Source organism: Xyrauchen texanus, chromosome 3 (assembly GCF_025860055.1).
Source record: "Xyrauchen texanus isolate HMW12.3.18 chromosome 3, RBS_HiC_50CHRs, whole genome shotgun sequence".
In the NCBI taxonomy this organism is placed as follows: Eukaryota; Metazoa; Chordata; class Actinopteri; order Cypriniformes; family Catostomidae; genus Xyrauchen; species Xyrauchen texanus.
Genome location: NC_068278.1, coordinates 34,559,213 through 34,572,753, shown reverse-complemented (window position 1 = coordinate 34,572,753; position 13,541 = coordinate 34,559,213). Strand labels below are relative to the sequence as shown.

Here is a 13,541-nt window from a genome sequence, read left to right as displayed (position 1 = left end):
CGTTCAGTATGTGAACATTGTGCCCTTGCATGCTCTCTGATTGAGGACACTGAGATGCTGGAAAAAATCTGCCATGTATGACAACTTCAGTATCCATGAGCCATCTTCAAAACAGCTGGCAAGCTCTGGTTTTTCACCAGAGAGAAACTCTCTCAGCTCTTTGTGCAGCGCATACATGCGATTTCACACAGCACCGCGGGAAAGCCAGCGTACCTCTGAGTGAAGCAGCAAGCTCTCATAATCAGCACCCATTTCTTTCCAGAGTAAACCGAATAGTCTGTGTTTCAAGGGGTGTGATTTTATATAATTCACAGTTTTAACTACATCCCTCAGCACGTGATGCAAATCATCATCAATGCGTTTGGCCACAAGAGCCTCACGGTGAAGCATGCAGTGCGTGGCAACAGCATTGGGGGCTTTCGCTTTGATCAGAGTCACAACACCACTGCGCTTACCGGTGATAGCGGCAGCACCAACACACGGAGACCAGTCTATTGAATTGACCGTCATGAACTGAGCCATCATATTAAATATGTCCTGCCCTATGGTTCTGCCTTCAAGGGGTCTACAAAAAAGAAGTTCCTCGATAAATTTGACCTGCCCGAGGAAACGAATGTAGACCATAAGCTGTGCTTGATTTGCAACATCAGTGCTTTCATCCAACTGCAGTGCAAAATATTCACTGGCTTGCACTTGTTCTAAAAGCTGCGAAGCAATATCATTGGACATGTCACCTATGCGTCTGCTCGCTGTATTGTCCGACAAAGGCACACAATCTACTTTTCATGCCACTTCCTCTCCAAATAACTCCCTGAAAATGTCTTAAGTAGTTGGTAATATAATGCCCAAACGTAATGTAAGATTTGTCATATTTTCTAGTTTTTTGTTTAGCATTCGCCAAGTTTTTATATAAAAAACACCAATAAAAGAGTATATTTCTCTAAAAGAGTGGCGCAAACGGTGAAGCATCTTTTTCAAGATGTCTTTCCGTTTCTGTGTGTTTCCTGGTCCTTCTACCTACGGGTATGAGGCAGTGTCGGCTAGCGCTGGTTGCTTGCCCGGGCAGCCGCGAGTGTCGGGCTGGAGTGGAACCCTCCGCCTCCCCCGAACCCTCGCGGCTCGACGATTGGTTCCTGGGGCCAGAGTGCCGCTTACGGCCCCACTCCGCACCTGTTCATTTCTTCCCAGGGGTGCATGAGGAGCTTACGTGCTCGTGGCAGGCACCTTTTACTGCCCGCATGCGAGCGGTGAGCTGCTCCGCTCTCACTACCCTCGACGGCAGGGCGGCAAGGGGCTACACGGCAATTCCCCATGTGGACCAAGCAGTCGCGGTGCACTTATGCGTGCAAAACGCCTCCACCGAGTCTTCCGTCCAGGGCCTGTAGGCTGACGTCGTCTCTGACGGCTAAAGTTATCATGACAGCCGGCCACAGGTTTTCTTTGGCAGGTAAAACGCCCTGGAACCGGATCTTCCGCTTCCACACGCCCAGCCGTGGCACAACCCCGCCCGAGCATCCAGCATCTGGATTGGTGCGCGGCGATAGACCTGAAGGACGCGTACTTTCATGTCTCGATCCTTCCTCGACACAGACCCTTTCTCCGGTTTGCCTTCGAGGGGCAGGCATATCAGTACAAAGTCCTCCCCTTCGGGCTGTCCCTGTCCCCTCGCGCCTTCACGAAGGTCGCAGAGGCAGCCCTTGCCCCACTTAGGGAAGCCGGCATCCGCATTAGTTCAATGACTGGCTAATCTTAGCTCACTCACGAGACATGTTGTGTGCTCACAGGGACCTGGTGCTCAGGCACCTCAGCCGCTTGGGGCTTCGAGTCAACTGGGAAAAGAGCAAGCTCGTCCCGGTTCAGAGCATCTCTTTTCTCGGTATGGAGTTGGTCTCAATGTTGTTCAGTCAGTGCTGAGCTTTCTGCGTACGTTCAGACAGAACACACTGGTCCCACTGAAATCCTTCCAGAGGCTCCTGGGGCATATGGCATCCTCAGCCACGATTACACCGCTTGGGTTGATGCATATGAGACCACTCCAGCACTGGCTGCAGATCCGAGTCGAGAGACAAGCATGGCGCCACGGCACACTCCGTGTCCTCGTCACGCAGACGTGTTGTCTCTATCTGGTCAGACCTAGCGTTCTTACGGGCAGGAGTTCCCCTAGGCCAGGTCTCCAGGCACAACAGGTGCCTCCCAAAGGGGTTGAGGCACCGAATGCAGCGGGCACTCAGTCGCCGGCCCTTGGACTGGCCCGCGACTGCATTGGCACATCAACTGCCTCGAGTTGCTGGCAGTACTACTTGCCCTGAGGAGGCTTTTGCCGTTGATCCGGGACAAGCATGTATTGCTTCGGACGGACAACACAGCCGAGGTAGCGTATATCAATCACCAAGGCTGTCCACGCTCTCGCCGCTTGTCACAACTCGCCCGCCTCTGGAGTCAGCACCGACTCAAGTCGCTGCGGGCCACTCACATCCCAGGCTACCTCCACAGCACAGCGGACGCGCTATCACGGCAGGTTACATCCAGGGGAGAGTGGAGGCTCCACCCCCAGGTGGTTCAGCTGATCTGGAGTCGATTCGGCCAAGCACAGGTAGACCTGTTCGCTTCCCTGGAATCCTCCCATTGCCCACTTTGGTACTCTCTGACCGAGGCCCCCCTCAGCACAGATGCCCTGGCACACAGCTGGCTCCCGGGGCTTCGCAAATATGCATTTCCCCCAGTGAGCCTACTTGCACAGACGTTGTGCAAAGTCAGGAAGGACGGGGAGCAGGTCCACTTAGTGGCCCCTTATTGGCCCTCCCGGATTTGGTTCTCAGACCTCACGCTCCTCGTGACAGCCCCCCCCCCCCCTGGCGAATTCCCCTGAGGAAGGACCTTCTTTCTCAGGGTCAGGGCACCATCTGGCACCCGCGACCAGACCTCTGGAATCTCCATGTCTGGCCCTTGGACAGGACGCGGTAGACTTAGGTGGCCCACCACCCGCGGTGGTAGACACGATCACTCAGGCGAGAGCCCCGTCAACAAGGCGCCTTTATGGCCTGAAGTGGCGTCTGTTTGCTCAGTGGTGTTCTTCCCGTGATGAAGACCCCCAGAGATACGCAGTTGGATCAGTGCTTTCCTTTCTGCAGGAAAAGTTGGAGGGATGGCTGTCCCCCTCCACCTTGAAGGTTTATGTAGCCGCTATATCGGCACATCACGATGCAGTGGAAGGTAAGTATTTAGGGAAGCACGATTTGATCATCAGGTTCCTGAGAGGCGTGAGGAGGTTAAACAGCGGAAGGGAAGCACTGTCTCCAAACAGAGGATCACCCACTGGGTCGTCGATGCCATCACAATGGCATACCACGCCCAGCACATGCCGCCCCCTGCTGGCCTACGAGCCCATTCTACCAGGGGCATTGCGGCTTCATGGGCATTGTCCCATGGCGCCTCTCTAGCAGACATATGTAGAGCCGCGGGTTGGGCAACCCCTAACACCTTTGCGAGGTTCTATAACCTCGGGGTTGAGCCAGTTTCGTCCTGTGTGTTATCAGGTGACATAAACAGGTAAGTTTGGGTCAGCTGGCTGGGTGTATCGCTTGTGCATAGTGCCTTTCCCCTCCCTTGAGGTGAAGACGTGCACTCTTTTCCCAGTTGCGTTAGCAGGAAGTGTGAACCCTGGACGTTCTTCCTCCCTAGCCTAGCTACGTCGAGTGAGTGACAGACGGGGAACGTCTTGGTTACTGACGTAACCTCCATTCCCTGATGAAGGGAATGAGACGTTGTGTCCCACCAGCCACAATACTGAACCATCCGCTGAAAGCGGCGAGTCTTTGGCTCGGCTCCTCAGTGCGATACCTGATGTGTATTTGCAGCGTCACTCCTTTTATACCCGTATGTCCGGGGGAGTGGCATGCAAATTCCACATGCCAATTCTCAATGGCATTTTCTCAAAATCAGAGATGTCCGGGCTCCGCAGGAGCGACTCCTAGTGTCAACTCATCGACACAACGTCTCGTTCCCTCCATTACTTACTTACTTACTTTACTTACTTTACTTTATTGTCCAGTCTGTTTTCACAGAGCGGAAATTTTTCTTTGACACTGTAACATAAGACACATCACATATCAACAACACAAATACAAAAAAAATAAATAAATAATAATATAGTTAAACACTATAAAAAAGAAGAATTTAAAAATATTAGCAGTCGCTCTATTGTTTCAATTAAAACACTGTACGATTTAAGATAATCACTGCCATAGGAAGAAACGATCTTTTGTAGAGATTTTTTCTAGCCAAGGGTATTTTTAGTCTACGTCCAGATGGGAGCAATTCAAAAGCAGAGTGAAGAGGGTGAGTGTTATCTTTAAAAATTGCAATTGCCATTTTTCCCATAAAATGATCGAATAAGCTCTGTAGTGACTGTTGTTTTTGTCCCGTAATCTTATTTGCTTGATTGATTATTTGTGAGAGTTTGTTCTTTTGTTCCAGTGTTAGATTGCTGTACCATAAAATAATGTTATATGTGAGAATACTCTCAATCATTGATCGATACAACATAGTTAGGGTCTGCTGACTAACATTGAAGCTTCTCAGTTTCTTAAGGAGACCCAGGCGTTGTCGTGCTTTTTTATGAATATACTCCACATTACTATCAAAATTAAGTTTCTCATCTATAATTGTACCCAAATATTTGAAATTCGAGACTTGCTCTACAGTTTTTTTTTTATGACATCTGGTTTATATTCAGATGCAGTATCTACTCTTCTTGATTGATTTCTCAAACATAACTCTTTTGTCTTTTCGATATTAAGATGTAAAGAACTACTCTCAAACCAACGGATGATACTGTCGATGTACTCAAAATATGAGGTGCAGTTCATTTCTTTCTGACATGAGACCAATGCTATATCATCGGCATATTTTATAAGAGTAAGGTTATCGTCATTGCACTTCAGTTCATTTATGTATGCGGAAAAAAGTATTGGAGACAGTACACATCCCTGCGGTACCCCAGTATCTAGAACCAAGCAATCCGACATAACATTATTATTAACACAAACTCGCTGAGGGCGACCTTTTAAAAACTCCTTAAGCCATAAAATCTTCCAACTGCTAGCACCTAACTCATAGAGGCGCTTTAGAAGAAGATAAGGTTGGACGGTATTAAAAGCGGATGAGAAATCCATAAAGAGTATTCGAACATAGGAATTTGAGTTGTCTAGATGATTTTGAACCTTATTTAAAAGAGTAAGGGAGGCATCCACAGTGCTCCTATTGGCCCGATAGGCAAATTGCAGGGGGTCTATGCATGTCTCAATTTGGGATAACAATTCCTTACATACTATGCGTACTATTAGGGAACGGAGGTTACGTCAGTAACCAAGACGTTTCATGGACAACAGCCAGGACTTGGGGGGGATTAACTCTTTTTATATTTTGCTTTAATATTTGGTTTCGTATTTAATATCACATTTTTAAATCAACACTATCCATAAACATCTTACAGGTAAGGTTTTGCTGCACCATCCCCACATACTGTATAAATAAGTTAACTTAATTTGATGTATTGGCAGTGAGGCTATATTCATATGGTTAAAACCTTACAAAAAATGTTATACATTAAAGGTGCACTCAGTATTTTTTTCCTCAGTAAAAGAGTTTAACTCCTAAAGACATTAATTGTAATTTGTAATATATGTAGGAAATCATGAGCACTCACATTAAAGTGAAAACTCCTGGCATTATCAGTAACCTTATAAAAGCTGCATTATTCTACATGGAGAGGGTCCACACATGGGTGCTGCCCAATTAGAATTACCAGGGCTGGGGGAGCTACTTTTTTAAATCTAATCTGTTACATATTCTGATTACAATAAATGTAATCAGTTACATTTACATATTATTGATTATTTAACAATAAAAGTAATCAGTAACATAATCAAATTACAGCAATATGGAAGAAATGTAATTAGATTACTTTTAATTACATTTGGAGTACCACAAGGGCACATATGTAAATAAAGTCAAGACAAAATCAATATGATCTCTAAAACTTTAAATTATGCCTTGAATGCAAACAGAACATGTTTGAGTATTATTATGTGAACTGTTGTAGCTGTTATTATATCTAATCATACTGCACCCTGCCAAGAAAACTGTTAATGTAGAACTTCTGCGAACAGATTTAAACTTTTAGTGTATCTTTACAACTTCCTAATTAATTAAGTGTTGAACACGTTATATTTGCCAGAATGTCTCCCTCACAGACATTTCAACAGTTCTCAACAATTATTTATCAAAATCAGACAAATTCTTAATTGAACTTTCTTTCCTATGAACTTAAAACACATTTTCAATTAATTTGGAATTTAACTGTACAATTTGAATTTGTTAATAAAGATCAGGAATGCAAAATCATGAGAGGTGAAAAAGGAGAGAAGTCATAGCAGGTTTTCCAGGAGTATTTTTTTCAGTTGATTTTTGTATTGTTGTTTAATAATTTTTTCAGCTTCAAGATGCAACAGAACAACATACAGGACATCCTGGCTAATAAAGTACAGTTCACATTTGCATCCATGCAAACCAGGGGATTTCTATGCCATACCAGCAATGATGCAAAAATCATGTCAGTACTGGCAGCTATTCCTGCTCCCACCAAATGACGAGGGCCATGGATTTCTTTGAGCACTAAGGCTAACTAAATTTAACACAATTTAATATTAGCCAATCTTAGCTAACCTAGCTAATGTGATGTCTGTGTGGCTCTTATTGCCTTCAAATTCTCAGGTCCTTGGATCACGAGAGCATCTTCACAGCAGGAAGGCATAAATTCCACTGAACTTTAATGTTGTTTCCATTTTCTCTTTTAAAGAGTGAATAATGTAGAATTTTCCAAGAAAATAATGCATGCTCTACTGTGGCCATCACCACAGTAGAGCAGCTGTTTGCATCAAGAGCAGAGTGCTACTGTGAGACAGGTGTTATTTGCGCATGCGACAGTAGGAAGCGCTCCTGACTCGAGTGAGTAATGTGAGAGAACCTGAAGATAACACGCATCTAAACCATCTCTCACTCTAAACAAAGAGCTGTTTGTAATCCTGATGTAATCTGGTTACAATGTTTTTATGTAACTATCCTGATTACCTAACACCGTTACAAGTAATCTGTTACTCCCCAAGCCTGAGAATCACATGACCTGCCAAATACTACTTGATTAATCTCAGTAACCATCTTGTTATAAGACACTTTCACTCATTGAATAAAATAATCATGTCTGATTGTGAATACTAAATTTCTACAATGGCCTCAGAAACTTAAATCTATTGACTTTAAATGATGCGGCATCCAAGCCGCTAGGTGTCAGTATAAGTCCAGGATGACTCAAAGACAAAAGTTACTTAGTGCTCCTTTAATTTAACTAATGCAATAGTTTTACAGCATTTATTAATCTAGGTCAATGTGAATTTCTACAAATACTAATACATTTTTAACATTAAAACGTTTTTATGGAATGGAATGTAGAAAATGTTCCTTCTCCCTGAAAGTTATCACTGAAATGTGTCCTGAGACATCTCACCAGTCTCTGTGACAGCACTAGACTGTGTAAACAGCAAACAAATATGTGACCATGGGCCTGTCAATCATTGTGCACTTTTTTATAGTGTAGTAGTTGAAGCAGTTCATTCCAATTTTATTTCATATTGAGACTCTTAACAGTTGTCAGCTGAGGGCGATATTTTGCTACTGTTGTGTTTGACAAATGTGTAAAGACGCTCTACAGTTCAGTGTCAATCAAAACACCTTGGTCTCAATGCTATCTTTGGAGGGAGGAGTTTTGGAAAGATGGGGCATGTCTAATTCAACAGCTCAGTCTTATGGAACTTATAGAATGGTTTAAATCTCTTACAGCACCTTTAATGTTATGCATAATGTTTATGTTAACCTTGTGCAATGCATTGTGAACTGACGAAGTTCATGATACCAAATGCATCAACAAATGTTAACATTTACAATTATTGTTAAGTGTTAACTGTGTTGATAAAATTAGTATTTGGAAAAGTAAGAGGAAGACAGCAAATAACTAACATAAATAGACAAATAGACAGAGTGATGAAAGAGTAAAAGTGGAAAAAAGAGGGAAACAAAGGTTAAAATAGCTAACAACGGAATTAGGTTGACACCCGTACACATGTATGACACATAACCGCTTGAAGGCTGGCTTACATGTGTGCATGCAAAACTGACAAGAGATCTTGTCTTTTTTCCTCATTCAACATAAAAAGAAGATTTATTCTTCAAAACAGGAAAAGAAACCTGCTTCTTTCACATGCAATTTACATAACTTTAATTCAGACTTAATTAAAACTCTTGAGACTCTCCCTGAGGCTGGTTAAGAATAATTAAACATCGAGAGAGTTTTTTTTACGTTATTCTTCCTTCTTTCCCAAAAAGGACCAAACAGATGAGTATGTGTGCATAAAACTCAGGTACGCACCAATTTTAATTAAACATTATTGTGAGGATATTTTAAAACTAAGAACTAAGCTGCATTTTGTCTCGAATTATCATACTGATTGCTCGATTAACTAGCAAGTGGGAATGTGAGTCAGAGTGTGTGTTGTTGGAAACAATCAAGTGAATGTTTCTTCCTTGATTATTCCCAACAAATCACAGTTTATGACGAAATATTTTTTTCTTCCATTCCAGAGCATGAAAACATTCTAGTTCTTAACTTTGTTCATGTAATGTTCAAGTTATGATTTATCTAGTGAATATACTCCCTTAATGCATTTTTTTGCAAAACAAACCTTTCAAAGGTTAGAAGCATCATAGAAAAAAGCGAACACTTCACAATAAGCTTAATATGATGTTCATGCTATGATTTATCTAATAAATACGCATCCCAAAAAAAGCTATCAAAGGTGAAAAGAATCATAAAAATGGTAACACTTTACAATAAGTTTCTATTTGTTAACACTAGTAAATGCATTCAGTATCATGAGCTATGAATGAAAAATAAACTTTCACAGCATTCATTAATGTAGAGTGAGTTGTTAAATCATCAAAATACTATTGTTCATTGCTTGTTTGTGATAGTTCATATATAATGCATTAACTTATGTTAACAACACATATACAACTTTTAATGTAAATATTTATTAGTATATGTAGACATTAAGATTAATAAATGCTGCAAAAGTAATGTTAATTGTTTGTTCATGTTAACTACTGCATTAACTATGCAAACCTTATTGTAAAGTGCCTTATTGTAAAATGTATTATTATAATTTTTTTATCATCGGTAGTTATTACGTCAAATAATAGTCTCCTCCTTGAACTCTTCATATAATCACAATTACATTATGTAATGTTGGTCGGTGTTAATGTGCCAATATGAAGGCATTATGTTTAATAATCTACAACCTTTCATCAACACAATTTAAACACTACAATTATATGGCTAAATGCAGTTTTGAATGCCTGAAATGGTCAACACAATTTGATAACCACAAATACTATTTTATAAACCATGGTATTCATGGTCAACAATAAATGTCCATTACTTTATATAAAGGATGGCAACATGAAGTAACACACAAACACACACATTTGTGTCAACCGTAAAATGTCCCAGGCAATAAAGAAGCCCACACACATTTGTTTTTCAATCATGGTGGAGATGTCCCATTGATTTGTTTTGTTATTTATACTGAGCTAATTCTATTTTTGATCCTCTAACCCTATACTTAACCCTCACAGAAATCGTTCTAAATTTTGAGATTTGATTAGGACATGATTTAGTATATTAAATATGTATATATATATATATATATTTGCTCTTGGGGAACTTTGGCTGGTCCTCATAGTATAGTTGATTTCAGGTTTTTCTACCCATCTGGGAGAGAAGAGTAAGACAAGTCTGTCTTTCTCTCTCTTCTACATCATTACCTCCTGTGCCTTCTGCGAGATGCCCTGCTAAGGTGACATGTGCAGTCAAAAGCATTAGGGCCTGGACAATTTCTGTTTGCCAGTGAACATACTGTAAAAAGGCACTGATGTATTGAGGTAAAAGCGGATTGTGTGTTAAGCTATAATTTAAGAGAGCAGTACAATAAAAAGCCTACAGGCACCAGCTCTCACACCTGTGATAAATACAACTCTAAAAATGACATATTCCAGCAATTATGGAAGTAAAATTTGGGTCAGAGCAATCCATAAAGATTCAAAGCTCCTCTAGGTTACCCTATGCACACAAACACTCTATCAAAGATTCTACAAATTCTGCTAGAATGAATACACACAGGAACTATAGAAAAATCTATTTTATGGCACTTTTTCACTGCACGATATGGTTCGGCTCGATTTACATTTCTGAGCTTGCTTTTCCACTGCAGTTTAGTGCCGCCTCAATATGGGTGGGATTATAGGCTGATCATCATAGTTGCACCACTCTACTACATCGTCTTAAACGCGACACAAATATTACTGACCGTAAACAATAACACGACCGCTAGCTGTTAGCTACTAGCTCATTGTGCTCCATAAAGCAGTTGTTGTATGGTGATTTTACACAAATTTCACAGTTAAATTGGCCTGGTTGTTTTAGAAGCAAGCTTTCCAGTTGCTCAGTGTTTCCCAAACTGGGGTACGCGTACCCCTGGGGGTACTTGAATAATATTCTGAGATTTACCGTTCTTTCAATTTCATCACAGTCTAAAAATAACATTCAAAACCATTTCATGTATTTCTCACTGGCAAAAATTATTTTGTGCAACCTCTAGTGTAGAATCAGCAAAATGGTTTTGTCATAAAGGTCAGAAAAATATGAAAATGAAATAACCCTATCTTTTGCGGTTAAACAAAATGCATCTACTCATGTGTCGTGCGTCACACAAGTATCTTTTTTCGCCAGCCCAGCCCAGTACTAGGTGACGTAGCTTAGTGATAGCAAGTAAAAAACTTTACTGTTTTACCAGACTTGCACATGTCATCCACGTTTTTTTTTTTTTTTTTGCTGTTTAAAACTTAATTTGTATTTAAGGTTAGATACATAAGCAGTTTTGATTCTGATGGTATAAGTTCAAAAGCTTTGATGACAGGTGTCAGACATTCAGCGCCACCAAATAATTTTCCACATTCACATGCAGTAATTTTCACTTACATTTGCTTGCATGGTAGAGACCTGTTTTTACATTGTTGCATGATGTTTATTAGCAAATGAGTTCAACCTTGCTAACAGTGTCAAATGTGACATAAAAAGCACCTTAAACTGACCGCGCAACTGCACAGATACTTAACCTCAAGGCTTGAATTCGGCCGGCAATGCCATATTCAATGCCATACCTGCAATAATGCGCAGTTCCAGGCACATAATTGAACGGGGGTTCAAGTTAAATCATATCTAGCATTACCATCTCAATCGGTAAGTCATTTATTCAGTATGTATATGATTATATTACATGTACAAAACATGTAAAAATATAACGTTTAATTTAAGGGAGTTGTTTTTAAAAAGATAATTGTGTTAAACACACATATTTTCAAATTACCTTGTGTGAATTTTATCTATGCATTCGAGAGGGGGTACGCGAAAGGATACTGAATGTTTGAAGGGGTACGCCACTGTAAAAAATTCACTGTAAAAAAAACTGCTGTAGCTGGTCAACTAAATAAAGTGAAGCTTTCAAGCAGAATATGGAGTTTACGTAACAAGATATACCATCCTCTATCGTGGACTCCAACAACGCTGGCCGAGATCAGGGCACTCTCCCATTGCTCACCGGTATTTTGCCATAGATAGCGTCCATTTGGTGAAATCACTTCCACTTTCTTCTGTTTGAACCACTCCGGCTATTGTGGTCCTTGATGGTTCTGTAGTCACTGTTAAGTTTTTTTACTTTTCCCTACACTGTTGGTAGTTGGAAGTCCAGTGGTAGCCATGTGCGTCCAATAGCTTAGACACTTCCTGAAAGACTATTTCGTTTTGCATCACGTGAACAAATGAAACTGCTATGGCTGTTGCTAACTTTAAAACTAGCAGATTGCTAATCCTGTGATGCTGGTAGTGACGATTCTCTCTGACCAACCAGTGATCTGCAGGGTTTTGACGTCACATTTAGTATCGGCTTGGCTCGCTTGGAATCTCGACCAAGGTGGTACTAAAAAAGCACCTGGTACTATTCACAGTGGAAAACCCCCAAAAAGCCAGCAGCATCGAGTTGAGTGGAGCTGTACTGTGCAGTGGAATTATTGTGTGCATGATGAATACACAGGCATATTGAATAGCTGCTCTCTTAAAGAGTGGCTTGATGCCCCATCCTCTTCCAATTCCACAGACAAAAGATGATGACTTCCTACTGATTAATGTGTTAATGTTGTCGATTTGCACCTAATTAGTGATAAAATCATCTGGCTCATTAACAATTCATAAACAGACAGTGCAGAGCTATATTTCTCTTTTTGCCATGGTAAAAGATTCAAATATTAATGATTTATTTGCTTAGATTTGAAAAGTATGTTGCAAGAGAAATGCACTTGAGTGCTTATAAATATCCCCGAGCCATCCTTCCATATTCACATGGTTTAACTCCAAGAAACAGAAACAGCACTTGAATCATTACACGGTTTTTTTTTTTTTTTCACTTTCTGCCTTTTTTCAGTGACATTTCTGGAAGTTAAAATATTCATAATGCTCTTTTCTCTCTCTCTATGACTCTTTGCGAAAGAAGGGGAAACAAAAAGAGGGGGAAAAAAGAGAACAAACAGGAATGAATGTGAAGTGCGTGTCTGATGGAGCAGAATGCATGAATACAGTGATGGAGATATGGAGGGCAGAGGAGAGGGAAGAAAATGGAGGGGTGTCATTGAAAACCTATCTTTTCTCTTTTTCTCCCATCAAGATGAGAGACGAGAGGAAAGGACATCCCACCTACTTCAAAGGGAGAAGCTCAGGGGGGAAACACAGTTTGGGTGAGATCACATAGACACGCTATATACACTATGGGTGTAATTGTTCAAATTTCTCATGGTTCAGTTTGTATCCTGGTTTTAGGGTCATGGGCTCATTATGGTTTGGTATTTGCACAGAAATGTACAGAAAGAAAAAAAAATATTACTGCCAAATCCAAAGTAAGAATACTCTTTTTGGTAACAGACACTTCAACAGGTTTGCCCTGAATAAAAATCATTGTTTTACAGTAACCATAGTTTAACTCTGGTATTTGTAGTAAAAAAATAGTAACCACAAAATCAACATGGTTACGGTCATGTTTACAATATATAGTATAATCATGGTTCCCCGTTTGTCGCTCACTTCGACGTTGTGTCGAAGAAGCGACACTAGGGGTCTCTCTTGAGCGCCGATTATGCCTCTGATCTATGAAAAAAGGCCAATGGGAATTAGGCATACAGTATTTTTATACCCCGCCCTGGACATACTGGTATAAAAGCGGGCAAATACGTTGAGTTCATTCAGAAATTTTCTTCGGAGCCGATGGTCGTGTTGCAGGCAGCTGCGAGTCACACACCTGTTCCTGTTTTCCTCTGACGCTTGC

General features: G+C 41.1%; 1 protein-coding gene across 1 annotated transcript in view; it reads right to left on the bottom strand.

Moving 5' to 3' along the window:
• The window catches only part of LOC127626484 (fibrinogen C domain-containing protein 1-like), a 194,729-nt gene that overhangs the window by 14,540 nt on the left and 166,648 nt on the right, over positions 1-13,541 (bottom strand). The window lies entirely within an intron of this gene.